General features: G+C 39.6%; 1 pseudogene; it reads right to left on the bottom strand.

The window, feature by feature from the left end:
* Positions 1-3197: 3197 nt before the first annotated feature.
* Positions 3198-17694, bottom strand: LOC136158438 (small ribosomal subunit protein uS3-like; annotated as a pseudogene).
* Between the last annotated feature and the right edge of the window lie 411 nt (positions 17695-18105).

Here is an 18105-nt window from a genome sequence, read left to right as displayed (position 1 = left end):
GACTTTCCCTTCTCCAGGGGATCTTCCCAACCCAGGGATCAAACCCAGGTCTCCCACATTACAGGCAGATTCTTTACAAGCTGAGTCACCAGCAAAGCCCAAGAATACAGGAGTGGGTAACCTATCCCTTCTCCAGCAGATCTTCCTGACCCAGGAATAGAACTGGGGTCTCCTGCATTGCAGATGTATTCTTTACCAACTGAGCTATCAGGGAAGCCCCAAGTCAAAATTTATTGATTACTAAATGCCATACATTAGGCTAAGTGTTTTACCATCATCTTTTTCAAATCACCTACCAATGATATTGTAGAAGCAATCAGAAACATCTCCAGTTTATAGATGAGAAAAATGTAGAATGTATATCATTTGCCCCAAATCAGTCAGCTAATTAGTTGTAGATCTGGATTTTAAACCCAAATACACCTGAATCTAAAGTCTATGACGTAGGTTATAAAAAGAATCATTTCTGGTTCAGCGTGGAAGTATAAATTCTTTGACCCAATGGGGTTACTCCCAGGCTCTCCTTTCCATGAGTTTTGGGTTCTGTGATGAGACACACATCTAATTAAAGGAGGTCTCTTTTAATTAAAGAGAAGTATTTTTTGTAAAGAACACTTATTCTTACTGACATTATTTTCCTGTCTTCCTTATTTCCTCCAAAATGTCTTCATCACTGTTGCACTTCATCATCATCTACAGGGTCTTAGGTTTCATCACACCTCCTCCAGGGAAACCTCGTGTGTTCGCCTTCATTTGCTAAGTTGAGGAGTGGGGTGGGGAGAAAGTCAGCTAGTCTTCATTGGACCAGCTGGTCTGCGGAAGCAGAAACATTAGTGCCAAGATGCAGGTCCTACGGAAGGAGGCCAAAAGCCTGCCACATCCCATTTGTTTTCTTTCAAAGGCCACTGCACTGGCTGTAGACAAGATGTCTGACAGGCTGCATCTGAGGACGTTTATTCCACGCCTACCCACAGATGGCTTTACCAACTTCCACAGCATAAGTTTGATTTCTTTCCAAGCTTCAACTTATAACTAGGGCATCACAAAGTCATAGCTGAAGAGATTATCCTTATAACTTATATTTGAATACCTTGTATTCAACTACCCAAATGCTTGACAATGTAGAAAACACTCAACAATACCTCATTTAATCCTCATGCCAAGCTTATAAAGTAACCATTATCACTACTCCCATTCTACTAATGAATTAGCTAAGAATTAGAAGACCAAAATCACTTGCCCAAGGTCACATGGCTAGTAAGAAACGAAGTTGGCTTTCAAATCCAAGTAGAGTTTGACTTCACAGTCTATATTCTTTCCCGTTGCTCCATAAAAGCTAATAGAGATGATGATAGTGGTGGTGATGATATTACTGTTTTTAAGGATAGAAATATCAGCAACAACAAAGGAAAACTGTGGTCCCTGCATTATGCCAAGTGCTTTACATGTACTACTTCATTTAATGGTCACAGTTCTTCATGTGGCATGGTGTTAATATCTAATACTTACCTGAAGAATCTGAGCTAATTTAGAGAGGTTAGTAACATGCTCAGGGCTACACACCAGTGACAGTACCCAAAGGGGCCCATTCTGTCTAACCCTAGCTCAAGCTCTTACCAGTTATGTCCACTGCCATCTTATTTTAAAGCTGGGGAAACTGAAGCTTAGAAAGCGAAAGCTCCAGGCTCCTATTTCTAGAATATGGTAGCCTACCAGTCTAACTGTGACATTCCTCCAGCATGGATTACTAGCTCCTAGGAAAGGGCTATCTACTTAGCACCACGTATGAGAAAACTCAACCAGTCTTCATTTTTGGAAGTAGAGGAATATTGTGAGAAACAATGAGGGATAGAGTGGTTTGGGAGCCAGAAAGTAAGAGGTGAGCCATTTACTAGGCTGCTTCACTTTGATCAAGATACTTAAGTTGTCTCAGGCCCCTCCTTTTCCACAAGGGAGCTTATTATATGATTGGGAAGTTCTGCCATTAGGAACTATTCCAAGATGGTGTGTAGGCAAGAGCTAAATGAGTTTGTAAAAATATTAAGTGCTGTCATTTGAGACTAAATAGATCACTATGGGTCAAAGTAATAAAAGTGTGTTAATTGAGAAGGTGGCATCTAAGGTTGATTTGAATCATCTGAGAATAATGACTGGTTTTTTTGTGTTTTGTTTTTTTTTACTATGTTCTTACTACACATCAGATCCTGACATAGGTGATTTATGTGTATGATTTCAGTTTATCCTTATGAAACTTTTTATGTTTACTGTTATTGTGCTTCCTATTCTAGAAGTGTAGAAACTGAGGCCCAAACAGGTGCAAAGTTAAAGAACTAGCAGGTGACACAGTTGAGATTCAAGCTCAGGGGTCTAGCCTCAATCACTGCATCACACTGCCTTTCTGGGTTGATTAAATAGACAATTGTGGGGACAGCTTCAGTGAAAGCAAGAAGCATCCAGGGAGTTAAATTCTCTGCAGCAACTAGCAATGCATGCATTCCACAGACCCTAAAGTGATAACCTGGTCATGCCCTGTGCTTTCAGGCAGGGCAAACATCACCACCACTGTGTACTTCAGAAGAGTTGAAGGATACTCCCAAGGTCAGGCAGCTGGGTTATCACCCCTTCCACAGCAGTGTTCCTTCCTTAGTCTCTTGCCATGAAGCGCTGTTTAAATTCATGGACATCCAGGTTTCAGGTAATAATTTCTCTGTCTACTTTACATGTATTGGTTTTATAGACCACAAATCGATTACAAAGAAGAGTGCTGAGATGTACTAAATTTCCTTCAGAGACAGAAAACTTTATGTAAACACAATATATGTGGAAATCTAGAATAAAAGGCCTTAGACAATATCATAAACAGCTAGCCAAATGGAAACTGAAACACATGGGCTTTTCTGCTCAACAGAGTATTAAAGTTAGAAGAAGCTGTAGAAGTCAGGTTATGCAAACCTGCCATGTTACCGACAGGGAAACCAAAGGGCAAAGTCTACTATGATGTGCATCAGAGTCCACGGATGGCTGATGTTCAGCCTAGGCCAGAACCCAGTATCTAGATTTGCAATTTATTGCCTTTTCTTTTGCCATCCAGTCCTCTCCCTCACATTTCATCACTGTCAGGTCTAACCCACCGCTTCTCACTCTAATCACTTGCCAGTTTCTCTGAAGCCATGGCCCCAGGATCCATTGCTTCTTAACTATCTGTCCCTCATTAAGGCATTCTCTCTGCTGGCCTTTCCACCCTCTGCATGCTTGATTCCCTCAGAGGGAGGCACTGGAAGGTTCTCATTAACTGAGAGGATGCTGATGGGACTCTTGCAGGGGCAAACTTGCCCATCCCACTGAGCAGGCCCTGGTTCTGCCAAGCAGAAAGGGTCTTCCCTCTGATAGGAAGCCCAAGAGAAATCTGAAGCAGGACAACTGTCAGTGTGGAGAGGGAATAGCATGCTGTGAGCAGAAAAGCTTCTCTATATAAAACCCCACATAATTGCACAAAATGGCAGCTGGAGTGAATGATGGTGGAGATTCATTTACATTTTAAATGAACACAACATTTTCCTGGGGGCATTGCTCCCTCCTAATGATCTAATCTATAAAACATATCATTCCTTTTTCTACTAGAAAAATCATTTTTCTTAAATTCAATAAACAAATATATTTCTGCTGCCCAAAGCTGTTACTATCTGTATATCTTTTAAGCACAAAATCAAGACTGTGCCTTTAACGATTGCTGATCTAAGCCATAGAGACATTTTCACATGAGTTAATAGATGGAGACTACTCCTGAGATTCTCTTATCTAAAATGCAAACAATTCTCAATGGGGACAGGTTCCTCAACCAGACTTCCAATCTCCCCTTTCCTTGCAGAGGGAGAAAAAGAAATATTGCTTGGCAATAATGGCTTCACAGATGCTTCGGTGATTTCCAAGGTAATTCCACAGAGAGAAAAATTCATGCCTTTTAGGCACCCAGGTCACAGGAACTGAGAGTTGTGTTTTATCACAAAGAGCATTTGTCATTCAGTGAAATTACATTTTTGAAACAGAATCAACAGAGGATACCACAAGTCATGGAAGAGAACTCTGGCAGGGGAAAGAGTGATGAATTTTCTTAGCACTGGCTTCTCTAACACATGCTTATGGGGCCTGGGTGTAACTAAGGTTTGCCAGAGTTATCTAGGAGAAAAAGACAAAAACAAAAACTAAAGACTGACTTTGTGACCCCTCTAACAACCATACCCACATCAAGGCACATACATTTTCCCCATCACCCCAAGAAAAACAGTTGTTTCATGGGAGGCTCTGGTTCCCAGCTACATTTCTTCGGTTATTCTATTCAAGCAGTTGTTTCTGCTTTTTTAAGAATCTTGGTTTTGTTGGGACCCAGGGTACATTGTCCCAAAATACACCTTAATGAAATATTGATTATTTTGAATTAAAGTTACTTAAGAAAGAACTGATGCAAAAGAAATACTTTGACCTTCCTCTCAGTCTCATTGAATGCAGGAAATTTACCTTCCATGTGAAAGGTGCCCTTCCTGTGTCTAGAGGTAGAAAGACACCCTCATCTCCAGAGATAAGGAACTGGACCAAGAAGCCTATATAAATAAACCTTGTCACTTCCTGAATTTACTATCCAGTTATACAATATTATAATACATATAAATGGGCTTCCCTGGTGGCTCAGAGGGTTAAGAGTCTGCCTGCAGTGTGGGAGACCCAAGTTCAATCCCTGGGTCAGGAAGATCCCCTGGAGAAGGAAAAGACAACACACTCCAGTATCCCCATGGACAGAGGAGAATCCCCATGGACAGAGGAGCCTGGTGGGCTACAGTCCATAGGGTCCCAAAGAGTTGGATATATAAATGTAGGATATATTCCCTCCCCTACCTCTTGCTAGGCAGGCATTCCACTTTGAAAACCTCTGACCTAAATCAGCACTGAGTGACCCCTGCCTGCACACTTTGTCTCACTATTTCTCCACCTGGATCAACCTGGAACCAGACAATAACCAAAGATAGAACAACTATCAAGTTCAAGTGAGGAACAGCTAGTGTGAGAGATTTCAGACCTTGAAGGCCCTGTACTTATGAAAATTCAACTCTTCAACTATTGTTCTGGGGTTCTACCACCACAAGTTCTACCACCTCCATAACACTTTTCTGATTATTTGGATCTGAAATACTCTTTTTACTCCAACAAAAGTCTATTGTCAATTTGTTGGGGACCAGGCATTTTGGTAACGGCTTTTCATCTATTTATATAACTCCAACACTCTAAGAATGAAAAAGCGTAATTTCCCTTTTCCCAGATTATAAAAACAAAGTTGGTTGAAATCTCACAGTTAAGTGAGAGGTAGACCTAGGGCATTCAAACACTGGTCTCACATGAAATTATGTCAACTACATTGGGCTTCCCTTGTGGCTCAGCTGATAAAGAATCCGCCTGCAATGCGGGAGACCTGGGTTTGATCCCTGGGCTGGGAAGATCTCCTGGAGAAGGGAAGGGTTACCCATTCCAGGATTCTAACCTGGAAAACTCCAAGGACTCTACAGTTCATGGAGTCACAAAGAGTTGGACATGACTCAGCGGCTTTCACTTTCACACTGCCTTTGGGCTTCCTGATGGCTCAGATGGTAAAGAATCTGCCTGTAAGGAAGCATTTGATCCCTGGATGAAGAAGATTCCCCACAGAAGGGAATAGCTATCCACTCCAGCATTCTTGCCTGGAGAATTCCATGGACAGAAGGGCCTGGCAAGCTACAGTCCATGGGATCACAAAGAGTTGGATATGACTGAGCAATTAACACTTTCAACACTTCTCAGTTTCACTCTGTCTTTACAATAATACACACCACCTGTACCATTAATTTGGCATTTAACACATATGTCTTTTTCAAAAATAATTATTTGCTCAACTTTAGGCTCCTTCAGTAAGCCACTTGCGAGAGCGCCTGCTTTGAAGTTGTCTGTCTCAGCACTGAAACTCCTCCATGAACTTGCATTGAGAAAATGCTATGTGCTAGGAATAGTCCATGAGCTATCTCACTTGTTTTGGTCATTTTTCAGCATTTGTAACTATATCGATATTAAAAATGAAAAACATATATCAAATTTGTTAAAAAACAACAACAACAACAAAAAACACTTCTAAACTAAATCAGTAATTTTGTAAGGGATAGAGTCAGGAATTGAGCTCTGCTTAATCCCCAAATCCCACTACTGTATCTTTTCACACATCCCTTATCATAGGTAAGTCCCTCACTGCACATTTCAATGATGGACTGCTACCTGTACATGTCACATGTTCCTGTTTTATATATAGCTAATGCCTCTCACGGTATCGTTTACCATGGTAAGTACTCAGCACATAATATTTAATTCTTCAGATGAACTGCTTTTGAACAGAAATACCAGCTGTTGGATGCAAAAGAATTTGCTGGACTTCATTTCATATAAATGAATCTGATAATATGTTAACGGTGTGTGACTTTTTTCATTCAGCATATTGTTTTCAAGGTTCATCTATGTAACATACAAGGTTCATGTATGTTTATCTAAGCATATGTATGTATACACTAGCACATCATTCCTTATCATAGGAGAATGATATTTTACATTTAACTGCATAGATATACTGTTTGTCCATTCATCAGTTTATCCATTCATCTGTTTATCCATTCATCAGTTGATAGACATTTGTCTTGTTTCACTTTCTGCCTATTATGAAAAATGTGGCTATGAACAATTGCATAGAAGTTTTTGTGTGGACATACATTTTCATTTTTCTTTGGTATATATCTAGGAGGAAGGAACAGAAAAAATATTTTAGAAAAATAATGGCCAAAAACTCTCCAAATTTGAGGATGCAAAGAAAAAAAGAACAAAAAGCATTTCACTCACCATCCAGGTCTATCTACAAAGATTAACACACTACAGTCACTGACCAATAGGGCACTCTTTGCCTTTAGAAAGAAGAAATTAAAGACAATAATACAATGCTCTGTGTTTTGGACAATTAGGCCCCTTAGATAGTTAGGAACATTTCAGAAATAATTTTAATGAATCCAGATTCTTGTTAGCTAACACTTACTAACTAATATCTTCCCATAAATAGAAAAGCACTTTAATCATTGAGATAGTTTTGTGACAAGCAGTAATCCTTACCAAGATGTATGCTTGGCTACATGTATTTCCTTGATGAAGAAAAAATCATATATAACTTAGCCTGTTCCCCTACCTCTTTGGAGCAGAGTTATCTGAGAAGCTGTCTTTCAGGCTATAGTCGTCAGTAAGGCCATAAAAGAAACAACTTGAAACTGAGAGGTTGGGCATTTTTCTTTCAGTTGACAATGAAAAACAGTAACCTACATATCCAACAGTATCAATGAACTCCAAGTAAGATAACTCAAAGTATTCTACACGTAGACACATCATGTTCAAACTATTTAAAGAGAAAATCTGGAAAGCTGCAAGAGAAAAAGTATTTTTCACATCCAAAGAGTCCTCAGAAACATTAAGTGTATACTTTACATCAGAAAACACGGGGGCTGGAATGTAATGGCATGACACAGTCAAAGTGCTGAAAGAAAGGGTATCAATAAAGAATTCTATATCCAGCAAAACCTAGGCAAATCTGCAAAGACAAAAAGATTAGTGATTGCCAGAGGCTGAGAGGTATGGAGGGAATTGCTAATAAATACAAGATTTTCTTGATGGGGTGATGAAACGTATTCTAAAATTAGATAGTAGTAACGATTACACAATTATGTGGATATATTAAAATCCAATGACTTGTGTACTTGAAAAGGTACATAATTATATGATATGTCAATTATATATCAATAAAGTTGTTTAGAAACAAAAACAGGATTCAGTGCATGGTAAATGCTGTACCAGGGCTAGTCATCACTACTACTATTTTTCATTATTTTTATTATTTCTATTTTTAAAATCATGGATCTTTCTGGTTACTGTGTGCAGAATGGGCTGCTTGGAGGCAACTGGGTCAAAAGTAACTGTAGTACATTGATGAGGTGACTGTGAAGATGAAGGGAAGTGGCAGAATGCAGGATACATTTTGAGGTAGAGCACACCTTGTGTGAAAGAAAGAACTATTCTTGGATAGGATGTCTGAGTGACGGGATGCATGCAATAACGCTTAGTGAACAAATAACCACCAATTCCTCAGGAAATACAGCTGCTTTCAAAGGGACTTCTTGAGTATAGAGGCCATTTTCTTTTCTTGCCTTGAAGACAACATTTCTTTAAGCAGATAGGTCTAAAAATTTTTATGTGGCAAGTCTTGAGGACATCCACAATGATGAAACACAACATGAAGGAGAGGACCCAGTTTGGACTCATGATCCACAGAATGGGTGGTTTGCTTCTTGGTTCAGCAAATATTGATTGATTATACCTTGAAATTCAAGTAAAGTGTCACAGTGAGTTAAGTTCTTGATTCACGCTGCAATAAGCAAGGAAATATTAAGCCCTCAATTGGTAAGGAGGAGCTGCCAAAAAGCATAGGATTCCAGGCCATTTCCTGTCACTCATTAATGTCAGGCATGGTATTGAAAGCCCTCAGTGATTTCCATGCAGAGCTCTAATTTAGCTGAAGTGGGCTGGTCAGGTAATAATTAAGACCACAGAGGTCTTATCCTCAGCTATAATAATTCTCAGGGGAAAATGCCTGAATTGGACTATTATGGAGAGTTGATTAATTCTGAAAATAATATATTGAAAAAGCCCCCTACCAAATTAAGCATTAAAAATAAAGTCATTCTATACTGGGTCTCTTGAAGATAATATTAACATTTAATGAGTGTGACTGACGCGAGTTAGCAGCAGCAGCAGCAGTAACATTCTAAGAGTGCACAAACTACCTTAAATGCATTGTTTCATTTAATCTTTATAATTCCATGTGGTAGATACCATTACTACCCATATTTTGAGAGACCCTACTTTATACCTATTAAGTGCTAGAGCTGGGATTGAAATTCAGAGTAGGCAAAAGACACATTGTTAAAGATAACCACTGTTTTCCTTTAGCCTAATGTGAAGATATTCAAGATGATGACATGCTGAGCCTCTTCATGTCTTTTGACCAACTTTAATCATCCCTTCAACTGGTATTGTTTGCTGTTTAGTTGCTAAGTTATGTCCAACTCTTTTGCAACCCCATGGACTGAAGCCTGCCAGGCTCCTCTGACTATGAGATTTCCCGTGCAAGAATACTAGAGTGTATTGCCATTTCCTTCTCCAGGGGATGTTACTGACCCAGGCATCAAACCCAAGCCTCCTGCATTGTCAGGTGGACTCTCTACCACTGAGCTACCAGGGAAGCATCAGACTGGTATTTATTAATAGCTTAATATGTGTCAGGTATCTGCTCAATCAAGAAACATGAACACAGTGTCCAACAAAATGTCAAGCAATGAAAAGGGGGGATCGGGATGGGGAATACATGTAAATCCATGGTTAATTCAAGTCAATGTATGACAGAAACCACTACAATATTGTAAAGTAATTAGCCTCCAACTAATAAAAATAAATGAAAAAAAATTTTTTTTAAATATATGCTTAGCTCTCTGTTAGGCATTTAAGTGGGAAATGCAAAGGTCATTAGGATTTAGCACTAAAATATTTTTGAACCTACAGAAGTAACCAACCAATAATACAGAATACAATCCAAGGCAGCATTTAATTATATGCTCCACTGTGTGATCTATAAAATGTACACTGTGAGCATTAAGGAAATAAAACTAGTTATGAATGAATTTCATACACCTTCAAAGATGATTATAAAGCTCTCCATTTTAGTAAATGCCTTGACTGGCAGTGAAGAAATTTGATAGAAAGGAGGAATCTTTTTTTACATTAAAAACAATTATATGGTCTATAGGATTCATATAAGAATCTCAAAAACTGTTTCTGTCTCCCTTTGAATTGCAGAATTATGGAATAGTAAGGTAATTCATAAGACAGCAAACAAACCTTGAAATATGAGAAAAGAAGGATGTAAAGAAACTATCTCTAAAGGAATGCATGACTATCCCAAAAACTAGCACTAGAGAAGAAAAAAAAAGAGCAGGAGAGAAAACATTCTCACTCACTTGTGTTTACTAATAGGGACATTATCATAATGCAGTACTTTTTAATGGTCTGTAATTAGAAGCTGGACATTTTTTTGTCTTTCAAGTTATGGTAAGAAATATCAGTGCACTCAGGGAGCTCAGCTGGGTGCTCTGTGATGACCTAGAAGGGTGGGATTGGGAGATGGGAGAGAGGCTCAAGAGGAAGGGGATATATGTCACACATAGCTGGCTCACTTTGAAAAAAAAAATAAAATAAAAAAATAAAATTTTTTGCAAGGAAAAAAATCAGTGTAGTGAAAATCCATTCATCTGGATCCATAATGGTTTGCCCTACTTTAATATTATCCTACTATACCTATGTTAGACCAATGTGATAGCATCCTTACACATATATGCATTATATTCCATGTCCCCTCTTATAACACTCCACATTACTCATTGTCCCCTCTAGATAAAACCCAGTCAACTATTTAAAGTCTGATCTATATTTCCACTCTCCTTTCTAGATTGCTCCCTTCTTTGAACTCAAGTGACATGTTTTGCTTAAGCCATACAATATAATCACTTTATTATTCCTTTGAACTAATCTGATTTTCCATGCAGAAAAAAAGAAGCAAGTTTGTATCTTATACCTCTCAGGAATTTCTGGTGTAGCCCAGTAAAAATGTGGACACAGGAGAGATGGGCAATGATAGGACAAATAATTTATGTTCCAACTAACAGGCTACCCTATTCAATTGAATTCTTACAACAGATACACAGTCGCTGAGGAAATAAAAATTGAGATATTGAGGTGATGTGCTGGAAGTCTCACAAGTATCAAATAGCATGAGTTCTCCTCCCCCCAACCCAAGCCTGATGTGATTAGGCTGGTTACATGATTGCCTTTCCTCTTCATGGAATCAATCTATTAGCAATTATTTGTTGTTTTTAATTTCTTTCTCCCCTACTAAGTCTGTGAACACGACAGGGGTAAGACTCTGGTTAACATGAGTGCTTTCTCGAGTCTCCATGTAGAGACACAACTAAGAACGTGTCGAAAAAAGGGAAGAGGTGAGACAGAAGAAGTGTGGTTGTTGAGAAACATCAGACTAGAACCAGAGTCAAAACCTGGGTTTTGGACTTGCCCGGTGTTACAGTGGTTAAAAATCCAATTTCCAATGCAGGGGATATGAGTTTGATCCCTGCTTCTGGAAGATTCCACATGCCTTGGAGCCACTAAGCCTAGGTAACACAACCACTGAAGCCCATAAGCCACAATTACTGAGGCCTGTGCACTCCAGGGCCCATACTTCATGACAGAGTAGACCCTGCTCACAACAACTAGAGAAAGCCAACACAGTAATGAAGACTCAGTGCAGTCATAAATAATTAATCAAGTTTTTTAAAAACACCTGGTTTTCACAATGAGGTACCATTACACGCCAGTCAGAATGGCTGCTATCCAAAAGTCTACAAGCAATAAATGCTGGAGAGGGTGTGGAGAAAAGGGAACCCTTTTACACTGTTGGGGGGAATGCAAACTAGTACAGCTGCTATGGAGAACAGTGTGGAGATTTCTTAAAAAACTGGAAATAGAACTGTCATATGACCCAGCAATCCCACTTCTGGGCATACACACTGAGGAAACCAGATCTGAAAGAGACACATGCACCCCAGTGTTCATTGCAGCACTGTTTATAATAGCCAGGACATGGAAGCAACCTAGATGCCCATCAGCAGACGAATGGATAAGGAAGCTATGGTACATATACACCATGGAATATTACTCAGCCATTAAAAAAAATTCATTTGAATCAGTTCTAATGAGATGGATGAAACTGGAGCCCATTATACAGAGTGAAGTAAGCCAGAAAGATAAAGACCATTACAGTATACTAGCGCATATATATGGAATTTAGAAAGATGGTAACGATAACCCTATACGCAAAACAGAAAAAGAGACACAGATGTACAGAACAGACTTTTGGACTCTGTGGGAGAAGGCGAGGGTGGGAGGTTTAAAAAGAACAGCATTGAAACATGTATATTATCTAGGGTGAAACAGATCACCAGCCCAGGTTGGATGCATGAGACAAGTGCTCGGGCCTGATGCACTGGGAGGACCCAGAGGGAGCGGGTAGAGAGGGAGGTGGGAGGGGGGATTGGGATGGGGAATACATGTAAATCCATGGCTAATTCAAGTCAATGTATGACAAAAACCACTACAATATTGTAAAGTAATTAGCCTCCAACTAATAAAAATAAATGAAAAAAAAAAGAAATTCCATATAAAGGAAAAATATTTCTTTGCATTTTCTAAACTCTTTAAATATTAAAAAAAATAAAAAATTAAAAAAAAAAAACACCTGGTTTTTAATTTCTTCTCCACCTGACCTGCCTCTTGAGAAACCTGTAATGCAGGCCAGGAAGCAACAGTTAGAACTGGACATGAAACAACAGACTGGTTCCAAATAGGAAAAGGAATGTCAAGGCTGTATATTGTCATCCTACTTATTTAACTTATATGCAGAGTACATCATGAGAAATGCTGGGCTGGAAGAAGCACAAGTTGGAATCAAGATTGCTGGGAGAAATATCAATAACCTCAGATATGCAGATGACACCACACTTATGGCAGAAAGTGAAAAAGAACTAAAGAGCCTCTTGATGAAAGTGAAAGAGGAGAGTGAAAAGGTTGGCTTAAAGCTCAACATTCAGAAAACTAAGATCATGGCATCTGGTCCCATCACTTCATGGCAAATAGATGGGGAAACAGTGGAAACAGTAGCTGATTTTATCTTGGGGGGCTCCAAAATCAATGCAGATGGTGATTGAAGTCATGAAATTAAAAGATGCTTAGTCCTTGGAAGGATAGTTATGACCAAACTAGACAGCATATTAAAAAGCAGAGACATTACTTTGTCAACAAAGGTCTGTCTAGTCAAGGCTATGATTTTTCCAGTAGTCATGTATGGATGTGAGAGTTGGACTATAAAGAAAGCTGAGCGCCAAAGAACTGATGCTTTTGAACTGTGGTGTTGGAGAAGACTCTTGAGAGTCCCTTGGACTGCAAGGAGATCCAACCAGTCCATCCTAAAGGAGATGTCCTGGGTGTTCTTTGGAAGGACTGATGTTGAAGCTGAAACTCCAATACTTTGGCCACCTGATATGAAGAGCTGACTTATTTGAAAAGACCCTGATGCTGGGAAAGACTGAGGGCAGGAGGAAAAGGGGACCACAGAGGATGAGATGGTTGGATGGCATCACCGACTCAATGGACATGGGTTTGGGTAAACTCCGAGCGTTGGTGATCGACAGCGAGGCCTGGTTCATGGGGTTGCAGAGAGTCAGACATGAGTGAGCAACGAACTGAACTAAACTATCTGATGTGCATTTAGGCATATTCAATTAGCCTCATCCTTGGGCAGTGGGGAAGAACAATAAGTAAAAAGATGAGAGAGAAAACAGGAGTGTGATTCCGCACACCATTCCCCTCAGTGGGGACTTAAAAAGTTATTTCCTCAGAAGGTCCCCTCCTCACCTGACTGCACCTTCCCTTCTGAGTCAGCATCTTATAAGGTTATATGTGATTTATCTTTAGACATACTGCACTTTCTTCCATATAACCCTGAAAATACTTCGTATTCATGCAAATAAATAGGTTCTGTCACTGGAGGTGACACCAGAAAATAAGCACCTCTTTTCTATGGAGTAAAAACTGGAAGAAGTCCTGGTTGGACCTCTCAGGTTTTGTGCCAGCTGCATAGGTATTCTCAAGGGTGGTTTTAACGAGACTACTTTTGCCTCACATACTGACTTGAGAGCCTAACTATTCTCTGAGATGAGACCTGGCTGCCTTGTTAGTCTTCATTGATTGACTAGTTCTACTAAACTTCCCTTTCACATAACACCTTGAAATTATATAATTCTAGAACAGAATCTTCTTCTATTGCCTTTCTTTTTCTTCTCTATGACTCACAAAATACTTGTACATCTAAACAGAAATCATGCTTTCATTTAGAATATCTATAAAATACTGTAGGCTAAGAAGTTCAAGTCTGACCCACAAATAAAAACCTTTGGCACACCTTAGAGAACTACACAGTGTTCTGTAGGATCAGTAGGACTGCAATGCACTCAGTGTTTAGCTGGCCTTGGAGAAAGGGTACCCACCTTAGAAAGCAGAGATTCTCTCCTATTGAAGCTATAAGGTTAAGTAACTGCTTTATGGGAAAGGATCTGCTTTCCTCAGAAATTGAGACTTGGTTTTCAAACACAACCCTTTTGTGACTTGGAACATTTACTACCTACCTAACCCCCATCTTTGAATTCGACATTCTCATCAAATTAGAGAAAAGTCAAAGCAAGTAATACCTATAGTTGTCTCCATTCTTGGCAAGGTGACTCTCTACTCTAGCTACCTCAAGTGAGTATATTAAAGTCAAACAATGTGTCAATATCTAGACAAGCTTACCAGGCCATTTAAGACTCTCCCATAGGGAAATTATGGTGTCATCACTGTCTGTAACTATGGTCCTGGTATGAAAAGGAAGTAATATAGGAGAGAAAAAGCCAATTTGTGTCTGCCATGTATCTCAAATCTAAGTAAAATTACCAAAATAACTCCTTGGGCTAATTTTACCTATATAGTGAAAGATAAATACCCATTTTGTTGGCTTTGGGGGTATGTCCGGGTTAACTAACAATATATTTCATGATCCCAGATACCCTTCAGAAGTTTTACTTTTAAAGATATATTTTTCTGGGCTGATGGATCTTCTAAGTTCCACTGTTAGAAGGCAAATCCAATTGGCAGGACAACCCCTTATGCCTATGTTTCTCACTTAAAGGCTGGACATGAAAGTCACACGTCACTTATTTCCTAATTCACCAAGGTTGCCTCGCACACTTGGGTCTCTAGATTTGATAGATGAATGCTTCATATGGCTCTGCCAAAGAGACTGCCCACTCTGCCAAATGTCTGTGATCTAAAACCTCACAGAAGAGAAAGCCTCTTAATTCTACTTGCTGAGAAACACTACAGTCCTGGAAATTTAAGAAGTATAAGAATTCAGCCAAGACCCTAGAGCACAGCCACAGTTGGATGGAGAGCAGGAGAATATTTCTACCCTAGTTATGATTTTAAAGGAATCAATAAAAACAAAGGCATGCATGAGATTGCATCCAACTCAGAGGAAACAGAGTTGGAGCAACACATTGGGAATCATGGCCAACACAGCAAAGGGTGAATAGCTTTTCATATGAATATACCCCCATCAATCCACACAACAGGTAGGCTTAACCTACCAACTCCTTCCCACAGTAATCCCTAGTGATGGATCAATTCTCATGCTCTCATTTACATTTGGGCTGTGGCACAGCATCAAACAAACAAACAAACAAGCAAGCAATTACTTGCGTATAGGCACAAAACTAGTTTTACTGGTAAAAAATTGACTAGAATTCTACCTTTCCTGTATATAACTTTGTCGGTAGCTATGTGTGTAATGGAGTCTTAAATTATCCTGATTTCCCCCATAAACAATTTTTTTTCCCCCAGAAACATGCCAAGTTGTGAGCAATGACAAGAGTCATAGGAGTCATTTATTTCATTCTCAGGACAGAGAATGAGGTGCCTAAATTTAAAAAAAAAAAACCCTTAGAATTATCTAGTCTTTTCCACCAGGAACAGATATTCATGCTGATTTATGTCAGTTCCCTTCCCACAGTCATGTCTCCCATTTATAATTGCTAAATAAGCCAGGTTCACAACATTTCCCCATTTGGGTCCCCTGTTTGAATTTGTTTATAAATACTCATTCCTCCAAATGTTCTAGTTGAATACACAAAATATTCACTTCAGCACAGAGTGTATAAATTCAGGGCCAGAGGAAGTGTGTGGCACACTGCATTAAGGCACTAATTCAGGATCAGCTTGTCGAGGGACGGATAGAGTCAGCGGTATGCTTGCCATGGAACCCTGAGGACCTTAGTTTTTCCTTTCTGAACATGTTCCCTGATCATTAAATTGGTGGAAACTAGATTTCTCACATTCCTTTCATGGATAAGTGGAAAACCATGTGAAATCACAGATATACTTTTTTAAAAAGCTTTTCATGATCCTCACTTTGAGAATAAAGGGGGAAAGCTATAATATCAGGTAAGTGCTTAAAGAAATTACAAGGAAATCTGGGCCCCAGTGAAATAGACTCTAGTTTCAATATTTCCATCACCTTGCTCACACTTCTCCTCTAGGAACTCTATCCACAAAATCAGAGGCTGAGTGGTCTTTTATGTCTCCTTCGGTTCTATTTCTGGGTGATTGAATCTTTGCACCATTATTAAGAATACTATCATTGTGGCTTGAATTTAAATATACTTATATCAGTACTTGAATTGGGCCTTTGGCTGCCTTCAGAGCCAGAATTCAGCCACTGTAACTATTACTGTTTAGTCACTAAAGTCATGTCCAACTCATTGTGACCCCCTGGACTGTAGCCTGCTGGGTTCCTCCGTCCATAGGATTTCCCAGGCATGAATACAGGTTGCCATTTCCTTCTCCAGGGGATCTTCCAACCCCAGGAATTGAAGCTAGGTCCCCTGAAGTGCAGGCAGATTTTTTACCACTGAGTCACCTGGGAAACCCAAAATTTGGTATACATAAAAACTAAAAACAATGTGTGACCCTAAATTGGATCTCAGCACAACAAAAAGATAATTACTGAAAAGAAATATGAATAAAGTTCGTGGTTGGTAGGAATAATGGTCCAATGATATGATTTTTGGATAGGTATACTGTATTATTAAGTAAAATGCTAACATTAAAAGCTGGATGAAATATTCATGAGAACTTTCTATACTATCTTTGCAACTCTTCTATAAGTCTAACATTATTTCAAAAGAAAAAGTAAAAACATGGTATTTCATAGGAGTCACCTCAGGTACATGTTGAAAATGCAAATTTCTCCAATTTCAGGGCATGAAAATAGCAGTCCTGGAGCAAGGTTCAAGAATATGCATTCTAATTGGCACACAAGGAGATTCTAATGTAAATTTCTCAGGATTTCTCTTGGAGAAACTCTGGTCTGAAATAAACACTGCTTCAGAGTAAAATAAGTGATGATTAGAGATGAGTAAATGGAAAATACAACCTGAGACTCTTGTGTGAGATCTCGAGTTTTTTTCATTTTTTGAACAGATTTTACTAAAGGTCATTATAGACCAACCTGCAGACTCTCCAGATCGAGCTGTCAAGGAGACCCTGTTATGCCAGGCGTACTGCTGGGGCATAGCAGGCAACTCTGGCTTCCCATCCTTCTGTTCTGAGAAGAGGTGGTTGGTAGTGTCTCAACTCTGGGTCCACAGTGCTCACATGGCCAGGCAGGGGCTTCTTTAAGGCCAATCTTACCATTTAGGCCCCAGGACAGCGTAATCTTCACCTGATGCCCAATGCGCCCTGTATTAGCATGACATGGTACGTGGTGACATCAACATAGCAGTTAACAAGGTCCCCAGTGTGCATCACTAGGCCACCCACAGTCTTCATGGATTTAGCCCTCTGTCCACAGAATTTCCCAGACACTGTGACCTCAGAGTCTTTGGCCCCACTCTCCATGACGAACAGAGCACACCAGAGCAGGCCCTCCAGAATGCGAGTTTGTAATGCAGAGATTTCGCCTGGGCAGTGGCACGCAGACCTCTTGTGGCTGCCATTTTAGGATACCTCCACCAGCTTACGCATAAATTTAGGAAAGTTATTAATCTGCTGGGCCTCAGATTCCTCATTTATAAAAGAAGGTGAACCTATGGAATTCTAATGATCATCCCTGTATAGTACATAAAAGGAAAGGACAGGGTTTCTGCAGCATCCCTCGCATGCACGCAAGAGTCTGGTCCTGCAGTGAGTTAAACACAGTCACAAAGGAGACAACCATGTTAAAAATACACAGTCACTGTGATAATGTCAGCAGCGAGGGACGTTAGGTTTGAATTTGCTTTATTGAATCGAGAAGCAGACAGTGTAGTT

This window comes from Muntiacus reevesi, chromosome 1 (assembly GCF_963930625.1).
Source record: "Muntiacus reevesi chromosome 1, mMunRee1.1, whole genome shotgun sequence".
Lineage (NCBI taxonomy): Eukaryota > Metazoa > Chordata > Mammalia > Artiodactyla > Cervidae > Muntiacus > Muntiacus reevesi.
This window is presented reverse-complemented; position numbering and strand designations above follow the sequence as displayed.